Genomic DNA, 13,734 nt, shown 5'->3' on the forward strand with positions numbered 1-13,734 from the left:
AAAGTCATAATAAAACACTATTCCATATTTAGTAAATTATCATGATTTTTTTAGAAATTAGCTTTTGGGACTGAGATGAAAGCCTAAAATGTGCTTTCATAGCATACATAGCATTGAAAATGATAATTCAAATAAGTATATATTTAGTTGTTATGACTTCTTATAGATCCTTTAAATATAGATTTTAGTTACCTTTTCATACTATATTATAGCTTTGGTTGGGTTTATAGGATGGATTTAAGATGTATCATTTGCATGAGTTATACTTAGGCTCATGAGTGAGGCACATTAACAACTTAAAGTTATATTTTGATTTGACAAAATTAATGTTAGCTTACTGTGGTTATTATACACAATAATGACTATTTAAACTAATAAACTAATCCTTATAGTCTTAATTGATCCACTCATAATCATACCTAGGAAGGATCCACTAGTGCCGTGTTAAATAACTACAAACCAGTCTATTTGCCACTCATAACAAACCCAAAGGAGGTTTACTAGCATATAGTAACAATAAACTTTTCTTGGATTAAATTAAAGGCAGTGTGAATGCAAGCTTGAGGTTTAATCAAGTTAAGATTGCAAAACATGTTATCAAAGATAAAAAATCAAACACGTAAATCATTTTCTCTTCTTGGATAAATGATTTGCAATGAGGTGTGATCTCATTGCTTGAGTTCACAACATGCAATAGTTAAATAATTAAAGTGGTATTACGTGTGGTGAGTCGTGGGATGGATAGTAGTGAAGCACTAAACCATTTTACTTAGATTTGCTAACAAAAGGATTAAGTTGCAATACTCAATTCTTCTTTAAATTCTAAGGAAGTTGCATTTGAGATGCGGGGATTGTTTGCATATGAAATATAGTTAAACCAAACATGTTACAATAAACTAGTTCTTGATTTAGTGGACACTAAAATCCCTAATTGGTATGGTCTTTTTTCAACTCATCCATAGCATTGGTTTTTCTATATTGCTTTAGGATGTCCCTAAAGTATGTTTTTTTCTTCCATGTTAACATTGGCTTGTGTTATATTACTAGAAGTTCCAAAACCATTATGCATTAATCTTGGATAATAGCCATCTTACTCTTTTTCACTTCTTTATATAGCTACATCACTTTATGGTAAGGGTCATGAAGATTTTTGGCTAATTGTGGGAAGCAATTGGCACTTGATGATTTTGCATAAGTCTTGGAGTTCTTGGGTATGTGAAACTCATTTTGTAATAAAATCTACTAGATATTATCTATTAAATGAGGTGATTATCCCAAATGTGTACCTTTTTCTTCACATTGCTAATGTGCTAGATTATCTAAAGAGAAGTTGTTATAAATTATATCTTACTTCTTGGTATTAGCAAATGCTAATGGCTAATAAAAATATTTCCAAAATTATTTTGCATACACTATTTAGTTTGTATGAGTTCTTGGTGATGCCATTTGGATTAAACAATGCTTTAATAATTTTTCAGTGGATGATGGATAAGGTTCTTTACAATATGCTGGAAGTGACTATTGATTTCATCAATAATGTCTTGATCCACTTTGAAGGGATGTAAGAGGAGTATATCTATAATATTTGTAAGGTGTTAGATTGGTTATGGAAAGTTTAGTTAAAGTTACATTTAACCTAAAACTACACTTGACCTTTTATTTTGCATATAGATGCTTTTGATATAAATCTTGTGTTTTGATGCAAAAAAACATGAGTGTGCTTGGTCAATATCATCCTATTGCATACACTAGTTATTTGCATAATTCTTAAACATTATTAAAATGTAATCATGTTGTGGTTACTTCATTATTAAAGTGGATTATACTACTTAGTGGATCCTAAAATTTTAAATATATAAATTTAAAGTTGTTCATTTCCTAGAGAGTTTTATAATTGATGCAAACACCCTTTCTTGAGCTTTTTTTCTTTTTTCACTCATTCTATTCTTGACAAGTCTATTGTTCTAGCATTAATAAAGTTTTTGAATAAGGATTCCATACTGTATTTAATATTTAGTGTCCACAAGGTGTAGAGCAAGATTTACTTTCTCTTAATAAGGTTTGTTAAGCTTAAAAAGTTGACGTATGGATTTAAAGGCTTGATGATGGGTTTGAAAATCTTACATCACTTGCTAATAACTTGTCATTTTAGCATTTACATTCTCAATATCATATTAAAGACAACCTTCTTTATTTTGTTGGGATAGATTCTAATGATTATTTACAATTGGTGGTGTTTTTGGTCTTCATTGCATGCTTTCTCCATACCTACCATGACTTTTTTATTTTTAGCAAGCATATTAAATATTATTTTATGATTGAGAAATTCTATAGATTTTTCTATTAACCTAAGATATGATGTTATTTGGTATGTGCATAGTTGTGTTTGGCTCATAATATTACCCTTTATGTTGCAAAAGGATAGTTAAAGTCAATTGTAATTTCCTGTTTGTTTGAGTTGGTGGCATTTGATTTGATAGGGCATTTTTCAGGTTTGACTACTAACAATAAGTACATCATTATTGCCTTTAACTACTTGACTCATTGGTGGAAGTTGGTGATTTTGCTAATTATTATTTACCGTCTCTTTTGTATGTATATATCATAGAGGTATAGAGTTTTATTGGTGCTTCATTCTATAAACTCTTATATGATCATGATCTAATATTGCCAATAAAGTTGAGTCTATCTTCATAATTGTTATGAGTTGATAATATTAGGTTTTGGGATCATATTTAAGCATTGGTCCAAACAAAGTTTGTTGAACACTTGGGTTACATACAAGTGGGAGAATAATGATGCTATAATTCCCACTATTGTTCACTTGCAAAGTACAAAGTGGATGATTTGGTGTTAATTTGTTTTTATGTGGTTTATTTAAAGGGCTTTTTGCTCAGTACAAGGGGTTGTATTGAGTGTTGTAACAAGTTTGACCACAAGTTTATGAAGTTTGGTATAATGGTTAATAAGCAGATTCTTTATAAATTGTGTATATGCAGCAATTGAAACATTTTATATAAAGGGATCAAGAACAATAATGTAGCGCATGTGATCATGAGATGAGATTTGGATATACTGTCACCGTGGATCCTTGGAACCTTGGGGGATAAATGGGGATAAAATAGCCACTAAGGGCTCTCTCATCAAGCAATTGCCCCTTTTCCAGTTGGCTTAAGGGGAAAGAGATAAGGTGCGCTACAGTTGGTATCAAAGCAAATGGCACGGGTTCGATTCCCATTAATTAGTGGCTACTTAAAAGTATAATATACCCTTGAGCAAGGTATATTCCTACCCCTAAATTTGAAATCGTACGTATTAGACATCCATACATATGTCTTTCCTCTTGTGTGGAGTATCCATAGATGAAGGTATTCACCGTGGGACTGCGGTCCTTCCTCTTGTGTGGAGTATCCATAGATGAAGGTATTCACCGTGGGACTCCAAACTGCAATCCTTCCTCTTCTGTGGAGTATCCATAGATGAAGGTATTTGTAAGCCACAAATTTTTCCTTTCCAATTTGCCAGCTTACCTCGTCTATCCGACCAACTCTGCCTTGGCTTGTGCTAAATTCCCTTGCCAAGGTTCCCGCCTATGGTACCAGCTCCTACTTGGTCCTACTTGGTTTCAGCTACTCACTGCACGAGCAACGGAGTGTTAGCCATCCATCTACGGATTCCCAAATCTCTCCCAATCCCCTTCCCTGGGTTAGACTGGACTTAAGGTTCGGCTACACTCCCCGCAGGCACAAGCAGCCAAGCACACCAAGCCTCCAGATTCCTAACACCCCTTGGTACCACAAGACTTGATCATGGGACCCTCTAAATCCCAAGTCTTGGGTGCAGCACTTGCTTTGGGACGTCGGGGCGAAACACCATGGCCTAACGGCCCGATATAAGTACCTCTACCCCCCCACTTCCATCCCGAAGGGAAGGCCCAAGCCCCTAGGGAGGGCGAGGACCAATGAGCCACAAGGTACTCAAGTGGGGCACCATTCCACATGAGCCGGGAGCACCGCAGTCAGTTTCCCTTTCGGGAGTGGGAGCTGCTCTTGAGCACTTCCCTGGGTGGCCCCTCCGGCACAACTCAAGCCCATGCTCACTCCCACCCAAGGCCCCTCGGTCCCAGTCTCAACCTCAAGTCAGTTTGGAAGCACCATTGGAGAGTTCCTTCAAGACTGGTTTCTGGGCCTCACTATCCCTACTATACTTTTGGAACCCCCTGCAGCCCCCCCCCTGGGAGACGCACGCTTTGGGCTTTCACCCCTTGACCCGTATTAGTATTTGGACTTAGTCTCTGGCTCGATCTCGGACCCGATTTCGGATCCGACTTCGGATTCGGTCTCGGACTCGATCTCGGACACGATCTCGGACCCGATCTCGGACCCGACCTCGGACTCGACCTTGGACTCGGTCTCGGACCCGATTTCGGATCTTGGACTCCGTCTCGAACTCGGTCTCGAACTCGAACTCGAACTCGGTCCCCGAGTGGGTCTCGAACTCGATTCCGGACTCTATCTCGAACTCAGTCCTAGAGTCGGTCTTGGACTCGATCTTCGACTTGGTCCCATCCGATGAACTCTTTGTCATTTTGGTCATGCTTTTGGGGTTCCTTTAGCCTACGACACCTCGGCGAGTTGGTTCCTTACAACTCCACCACCCATTGAAGAAGTTCGATGCCCACATCGAACATCTCGTTTTATCCTACGACTTGTTGACCATGGCTCCGGGGGCATCCCCCCACTTAGCGGTGTGCCTAAGTTAGCCTCTCCGGCCAAGAGCCCATGACAACGGAATATAGGTGTCCCTATACCCCTAACCTCACCATGCCCTAGTATAGGGTCGGGACTTGAACCCAGCCTTGCTTTACTAGGGGGTTGGGACTCGAACCCAACCTCCGTAGAATACGTCTATGGATTCGACATCCCCACGGGGAGTCGGGCGTAGTGCTCTACGCCTGGTCGACCTATCCAACCCATGCTAATTAGCTTACCTTCGGCGTGCCTTCGGGTCCCAACATATGCCTCTTGCTCAACTTTGCAAATTGATATTTTTAATTGAATTTTGCATAAGTACATAGAGTTCTGCCTTGCAGAAATTCCTCCACTAGATCTCGCACGTTCGCTAGGTTCTCCTCTGGTTCCCATGTTGCTTCGCAGTGTGGAAATCCTTTCCATTTCACATGGAACTCTCTCACCTCGCGTCCTTGTGGCTTGCTCCTGCGCGCATTGAGGATAGCCTCGACTTCGTATTCCTTTTCCCCTTGGATAACCTCAGGTAAAGGTCTCACTTGGTCCTTGCGAAGCGGATCCTCAAAGTACGGCTTGAGTAAGTTCACGTGGAACACTGGGTGCATCTTCCCCATCTCTCGAGGAAGTCGGAGTCAGTAAGCCACTTTACCGATTCGTGCCTCAATCTCATAAGGCCCCGCGAACTTGCTTAAGGAACTCAAGATCAATTCATTTACAGGAATACATGCATCTTTACCTTTGGGTCAACTTTCGGCTGATCCACTTGGTAGTCTGAGGTTCTTGGTGTTCAGCCACACCTTCTCCCCCAGCTTGGAACTCTACATCCCGATGCTTCTGGTTCACGTATTTGGTTTGCCTTTGTTGAGCCCGTTCCAAGGAATCCCTCACTAGATTCCAAATGCTGAGTCTTTCCGCCGTGAATGCCTCCACTGCGGGCAACTCTCCATGATACTCGGCCACGCCGAGTTCCACAGGACCTTCAATAGCTTGCCCATTGATGACTTCCCATGGACTCACCCCGATACTCGAATGTGGTGAGTTGTTATAACACATTTCCGCAAGTCCCAAATGACTTACCCAATCGGTCTGGTCTCCCGAGACATAGCATCGCAAATAATCCTCCAACTGCCTATTCACCCTTTCCGTTTGTCCGTCTGTCAAGAAGTGTTAGTGCCAACAACTTGACTTAATACCCCATACCTGTCTGTGGGTGATAGGCTGTGCTGAATTTCAACTTGGTGCGATACTGTTCGAGGAGAGTCCTCCAGAACCTACTGGTGAAGATCTTATCTCGATCTGAGATGATCTCTTCTGGTCTTCCCCGCACTCGAACCACTTGCTCGAGGAACAACTTTGCCACACCTTCCGCATCCACTTCTGTTGTGGTGGGTATGAAATGTGCCATTTTCGAAAATCGGTCCACCACCACGAATATCGCATCAAACCCCTCGCTTGGGGGGAGTCCCGTGATGAAGTCCATCGTAAGACATTTCCACGGACGATCTGGAATTGGGATGCTTTGCAACAAGCCCCCACTAGCCTTATGCACGGCTTTTACCTGCTGATATGTTGGACATGTCTTTACATAGTCTTGGATGTCCTTAACCATATCTGGCCAATGGTACTTCCTCTTGAGTAAGCCCATCATCTTGGGCACTCCACCGTGTCCCGCAAGAGGTCTGTCATGACACTCTTCTAAGGCCACCTTCCTTAGTTCCCCTTCTGGAATATACACCCTTGTTTGCTTATAATAGATGAGTCCGTTGCGTTTCGCATAGCCCGTTTTCTCTTCCGTTGGCAGCTCACCTCTCTGGTGAGCTTCCCACGCCTCTAGATTCCTCAGCAACACTTCTTGTGCTAGACCATCATTCTCATATGCTGTCCGCACATCGTCCCAGAAGGTTGTTGTTGTGCTGGATATTGCCAACCTCAAGCTCGCTTTTTGAATTAGCACATCCGCCACGATATTGCTCTTCCTAGGCTTGTACAGAATCTCGCAATCAAACTTGGCCAAGGCATTGGCCCACCGACCTTGTTTCCCTCTCAGGTCGGGCTGTGACAAGAAGTGTTTCATTGCCACATTGTCCGTGTAAACCTTGAAGTGTCTCCCAAGGTAGTGTCGCCACTCCTTGAGCGCCTTGACCACCGCAAACAATTCCTTTTTATGGGCAGGCCACTTCCGTTGAGCCTTGTCCAACTTCTTCGAGAAGAACGCTACCGGATGGTTGTCTTGCTTCAAAACTGCGCCCAACGCAAAGTCCGAAGCATCCATTTCTACCTCAAAGTCCTTACCAAAGTCTGGTAATGCCAATACGGGAGCCTTCCTCAACTTCCCTTTGAGGTGGACGAATGCCGCCTCGCATTCCGCTGTCCACACCATTTTCCCTTTTTCTGTTTGGTCCGTTAAGGGCAGGGCTACTCTCGAATAGTGTCTGATAAACTTTCAATAGTAGTTGCATAGCCCTAGGAATGCCCTCAACTCGTGTACATTCGATGGTCGCTCCCATTCCTGGATCGCTTGGACCTTCTCCGGGTCCACCTTGAGCCCATCCTGGCCCACCACATGCCCTAGAAACTTTACCTCTTGTTGAGCAAAGTCACATTTGCTCTCTTTAGCATACAGTTTGTGTTCCTTTAGTTTCTCAAACACCTTCGCCAAGTGTTCGGCATGCTCCTCTAGCGTCTCGCTATAGATCAGGATGTCGTCAATATAGACAACCACGAAGTGATCCAGATAGGGTACAAAGATGTGGTTCATTAGCGCCGAAAACGTTGCCGGCGCATTACATAGCCCGAAGGGCATCACCAGAAACTCAAAGCTCCCATACCTCGTTCGACAGGTTGTCTTCTCGACATCTTCCTTGGCTACCCTGATTTGGTAGTATCCTGACCTTAGTTCAATCCTCGAGAAGTATTTTGCCTTTCCCAATCTATCGAACAGGTCCTCAATCCTTGGCAAAGAGTACTTGTTCTTCTTTGTATACTTGTTGAGCAACCGGTAGTCTATGCACATGCGCATAGATCCATCTTTCTTTTTCACAAATAACACCGGCGCCCCATACGGCGACTTGCTCAACCTAACATACCCTTTGTCCACCAACTCCTCTAGTTGGCACTTGAGCTCCTTGAGTTCTTTTTCGTTCAAACAATAAGGGGGACGAACCATTGCCTCATCACCCTCGACCAGCTCAATCTTATGTTCTATCGGTTGTGTTGGGGGTAGCCCCGCCGGTAGCTCCTCTGGCATGGTATCCTAGAATTGGTCCAACACCCGCTGGATCACTAAAGGTACTTCTTCCATTTCGGTCTTTTTGTCACTCTTCACCGAGAGTAAGCACAAAAAGACTGCCTTAGTTCCTTTAGTGAGCTGTCCTCTCGTGGACACCAGGTTTAAGCAGGAATCTTTGGCCTTACTTTGCCCTACCTTTAGATCTTGGGCCTCCACCCTAGATCTTCTTCCTTGTGCATTCGCCAGTACCACAAGGTTTCTACCTTGTCCATGCAGGGCTACCACGAATCGATTGAACCAGTCCATTCCGAAGATCACGTTAAATCCCGCCATGTCCAACACGGTGAAATCCATGTCCACCTTCCAAGTCCCCACTTCGACTCTCGCTTGTCGAAGTACCTCATCGGTGCTTTGGCTACCTTGAACAAACTTTATAGTCCTTGGTTCGCCTAGCCGTTGCACCGTTAGTCCGGCTTGCCAGACTATGTCTGCAGCCACAAAATTATCCGAAGCACCCGTGTCAATAAGGATATTAACAAAGCTACCTCCGAGCTTCCCTCGGAGGGCTAGTAGATGTCACGAACGACTCTCTACCAAAGTTGCTCGTGTAATGAGTAACTTTGAGTTAGGGACTGGATCACATACCTCATTTTGGACTCCACCCGACTTGATGGCCATATTGGCTCTGGCCTTCTTCGGGTAGGGACATTCCCTCGAGAAGTGTCCCGCTTCACCGCAATTGTAGCATACGTTATTTCCCACGCTGCTATACGACTTGACCTTCTTATCCGTGGATTTGTCTCTTTTCGCTTGACACCCCCACGTACTCGCTCGCTGGCCACCAGATCTGCCTTTCCGGAACCCCGAGGACTCATTCTTAGAGAAACTCTTCTTGAATTTCCCTCTGCTAAACGTTCCCCTTGGTTTGGCCCCTTTGCTAAATATGGATCCCGACCCCGTCGTGTTCCCCTTTCGCAAGTTATCGTTGAAATGCACCTTGATGGCCGCATCCAACGCTTCCTTATAGTTGGTCGGGTTCCACCGCATTACTTCGCCGCAAGCCCAGGTTTGCAAACCTGATATGAAGGCATGGAACGCATCCATATCCCCCATGTCTGTGACAAGTATTCTCTTTTCCATAAACCCATTCACATACTCCTGAATGGTTCCGGTCTGCTTCAGCCTACTCAGCTCGTCCCTTAGATGTAGAGTAGCATTCGGAGGAACGTAAGTTGTGCGGATCCTCACCTTCATCATTTCCCAAGTGGCCACCGGTCCTTCGTTAGCCTCTGTCATTCTCCACCAAGACTTGGCATTATCTGCCAAGTATGGTTTTGCACATGGGACCTTCTCCGAGCTCGGTAATCGCAACGCTCGGAAGTAGTCCTCCATATCGTAAAACCAATCCTCCACCACCTTATAGTCGTTCACTCCCTTGAAGACCGGTGTGTAAGCGACTAATTTTTCCGTTCTACTTTAGTCACTTAACCACACCTCCAACCACTTAGAGGAGTCTCATTCACAACCTCCATAAGTCCAATTTAGGACTTGGGACTTGCTAGCCCCAAGAATGGCATCCATGCCACTCCACACTTGCACCTGGTCCAAGTGCTCCACGTGTCCGGTCCCAAGACCGACACCCAAAGGTACCACTGACATCTCGGCCCGTTACGCTAAGGCCATGCCCATTCACCTTTGCTGCACTAGTGATCCAATACCATTTGCATCACCATCCCGTCTCTCCAAGACTGGGCCATCTGTCCACGAGTGGTCATCCTGGATCCACTCCTTAGCATCCTTAGGATGCCCACAGACCTGGGGAATCGCCTTCCCGAAAGTTCCTTTGTCAGTTCCTACCAAGTCCCTTTCTGCCCCTAGCCGTGTTTGCCAACACTGCCACTGGATCGAGGCCCACAGGCCCGACCACTAAGTCCCATGGTCCTCTGGGACTTCTTCACCACACGACTGTGTCCTTGGTCACTACCCCAGAGGACTGCTCCTCTTCCTTTCCACAGTCTAGGCCTTTGGGACAACATTTCGGAACACCGTGGCCTTACGCGAGCCACCTGGGTACTCTCCCCGCCTTTCGCCTTTAGGTGCTCTAGCCATGGGCTTAGAGCGAGGTTCCGTTGAGCCACGCCTGGTATCCAAGTAGGTAGTGCCACCCACACTTGGACTGGGAGCATCGGCCAGTCGATCTCCCGGGGGAACTAGAGCCGGCTCTTGAACACTTCACCAAGCTACCCCGCTTGTCGGTCCGTATTCACTCTAGTCTTGGACTTCCCAGTGGTCAGTTCATCACCCAACACTGGGTCTGGCCTTCCTGGGCCAAACTAGCCTTTCCTGGCCAAACTGGCTCCACTGCAGTCCTCCCCCTACTATACTTTTGGAGCTCACCAAACCCCCCAGGGTCTGGGAGACGAACGCTTTGGGCTTTCACCCTCTCAGGCTCCGGACTCGGACTCGGACTCGGACTCGGACTCGGACTCGGACTCGGACTCGGACTCGGACTTGGATTCGGACTCGGACTCGGGCTCGGGCTCGGTCTCGGCCTCGGCCTCGGTCTCGGTCTCGGTCCCGATCTCGGTCTCGGTCTCGGTCTCGGTCTCGGTCTCAGCTCTGGCTCTGGCCTCGGACTCCATCTCGGACTCCATCTCGGACTCCATCTCGGACTCCATCTCGGACTCCATCTCGGGTCCATCTCGGGTCCATCTCGGACTCCATCTTGGACTCCATCTCGGGTCCATCTCGGACTCCATCTCGGACTCCATTTCGGGTCCATCTCGGGTCCACCTCGGACTCCATCTCGGACTCCATCTCGGACTCCATCTCGGGTCCACCTCGGACTCCACTTCGGACTCCATCTCGAACTCCATCTCGGGTCCATCTCGGACTCCACTTCGGACTTCAACTCGGGTCCATCTCGGACTCCACTTCGGACTCCAACTCGGGTCCATCTCGGACTCCAACTCGGGTCCATCTCGGACTCCAACTCGAGTCCATCTCGGACACTCCCACGTGTCATGTGTTGGTCCTTTTGGGTCCCTTTTTGGAGCCTCACTTCGTGCTCGTTCCTCGAGCCCTTCTTTGGGAGTTCCACTCCCGCTCTTGACTTTTCAAGTCGGAGCTTTTGGTCCAACCGTGTTACGCTCGTTTGGCTCTCGCTTCAGCCACTACCACGTGGCACCCTTTCCGGCTCCACTTTGGGGGCTAGGGATTTTGTGTCTCACAACTCCACCACCCATAGACAAAGTTCGATGTCCTCATCGAACGGTAAACCCTTTCATAAAGTAACACCCACACGTGTTACCATTTCCATCCTTGGCACCTAGTCAATCTTTGTCTATGGTTTGACACCAAAGGCTCACCATGCCTTGTCCATCCTTTAAGGAGCGTAGTCTTTCCAACTTAGAGACTGATTGGACCACATGTAATGGTTCTCTCCTTTTATTGGTTTAGTGCTCGCTAAACCTCTTAGAGACCCTTCTCTAAGTCAATCCCACTACTCCTTCTCGAGTAGTCTCAATTTCCATCGATATAACCTCCGCACTTTGGAACTTTGAAGTTTGACTCCTTGGAGTCAATTTCCTAGGTGTCTCCGACACCTTGCCTTGCACCTTTTGTGCAACTCCACTTCCCTTCCTAGAAAGTTCTCTACTCGAGGGCACCATCATCCTCTCTTCTATTTCGTGCCAAAGTTCCAGTTATCATACTTTGTGCTAGGGCTGTTCATGGCCCTATCATTTGGCTACCTTACCGCTCCCTCCCTTGGAGCTTCCACTTTTGCCAAACCGGAGCATTTCGGAATCCCTCCTTGGAAACACACTTCCTTTCCCGCAACTTGTTAGCGTCCAACACATTAGTGTTCCTCGCCTAACTTTGTCACTTGGATTCCCCCCAAGGGATTCCACGGCCCTATCTTGGCCACTCATCTTTTGCTCCTATCCGTTGATTGTTGCACCAAGCAACATCGAATCTCTACCTCCCTCCTTGAGGTATTGTTTCGGTTCCATAGCAAAGACTCTTCTTTGCCAAGTCCGGAGGATGTTCACCCCTAGTACGTCTCTTTAGCATCTTCTGCTATGGGCTCTATCCACGGCCCAACTTCGTGACCCTCCCATGGGTCTTTTATAGAGACTACTTTCCTCGGACTCACTATGCCATCTCACGGACTTAGTTTATTCCCCTTAGGTGCTCTTCCCACTTGGTCATCACGACCAAGCCACATCACCTTAAACAGTTCAATTTCAACATTTTGAACCAGGAACTTCATTCCTTAGCCAACCAAGGACCTTGTCCTTATCTGGCCATAAGATCACCTAGTGATCTCACCTTGGCACCTTAACAGAGTTGCCAAGAGGTACTTGGTCTTCTAGACCTCCAAGTTGTTGACTATAACCCCGGGGGCATCCCCCACACTTGGCGGTGCACCCAAGCCAGCCCTTACGGCCAAGGGTTCATAGCAACTGAGATTAGGTGTCCCCATCTCACTCACCACGACCTTGGTGCCACTTGCACCAAAGCGTTCAAGTTAGATATGCTGAGCTTTCACACTAAGCAATCTAACCGTGCATCATGACTCCGAGGCATCCCTCGCTTGGCGGTGTGCCCAAACCAGTCTCCCCACTGAGAGTCCATGACCACCGAAATATGAGTGTCCTCATATTCCAAACCATCACCACGCCCTAGTGATTTGGGACTCGAACCCAAGCACTAGAGGGTCGGGACTCGAACCCAACCTCCGTATATGCATCTACAGACGGCATCACACAAGATGCCTGGCGTGACTCCCCACGCCGGTGCACCAACTTATTTTTAAAGCGCGCTACAGATCACAGCTTAGGAACCTAGTTCCTCCACACTGCCAAGTCCTCTCACTTGACATGTCTGTGATCATGCATGGACTCCTCCATGCTCGGCCCCATGGCCCACCCTTTTTGAAGTTATCACCTTCAACTAGGGTATTTGTTCCCCCAACGTGCCAATCTCGCTTGGCAAGTCCTCCGACCACTATAACATAGTTCCTGCATAAGCGTGAAAGTCCTTGACCATCGACTTTCGTTCAAAGCCCTCTCTTTGAACACTCGGGAACTACTTCCCTAACCTTGATAACCTTGCCTCATTGCAAGCTTCAAGACCACGCTTCTGCTGCGCCACTCTGATTTCGCGCGTTCCATGAACCATTTACACTTGGCCTTTCTAGGTACTAAGCTACCTAGAATCGTCTTTGGGAACCTTGAAGGAACTCTATCCTTCAGCTTGCTAAGGCCTCCCTTTTTCCAAGCCTTCCAAATGCCACATAGTCTAACATAGACAATTCCATATTTTAGACTCTCCATGGCATCACGGTTGCTAGCGGCAACACCCTTGAGCCCCCACTTGATTCTCCACTCCCAGCTGGCATAACCAACCTTGGTTATGCCCTTTAATTCCTATGGTTCGGTTCTATCCCCTTACTTCTTGCTTTTTGGCTTCACACCTTTCCTTTGGTCATTCTCCTTCAGACCAGGAGGATAGCTTTGCACTTTCTATCATGCTTTAGCAAGTATTCTTAGGGATGAACCTACTTAATAGCCTAGGGAGTGGTTCCTCAATCCGGGTATGCTCACCTTATAATCCCACACACTGGGATTACATTGTTGCTTATGGGCCTTTACATGCCCATCACTAGCCTTGCCAAAATTCCATTTTTGGCTTTGTCCAACTCGGGTAGACAGTCCTCTCCTGTCTCCGCAACCTTGGACATTTGGATAGCAC

The sequence above is a fragment of the Selaginella moellendorffii genome, unplaced genomic scaffold (assembly GCF_000143415.4).
Source record: "Selaginella moellendorffii unplaced genomic scaffold, v1.0 SELMOscaffold_7, whole genome shotgun sequence".
NCBI lineage: Eukaryota > Viridiplantae > Streptophyta > Lycopodiopsida > Selaginellales > Selaginellaceae > Selaginella > Selaginella moellendorffii.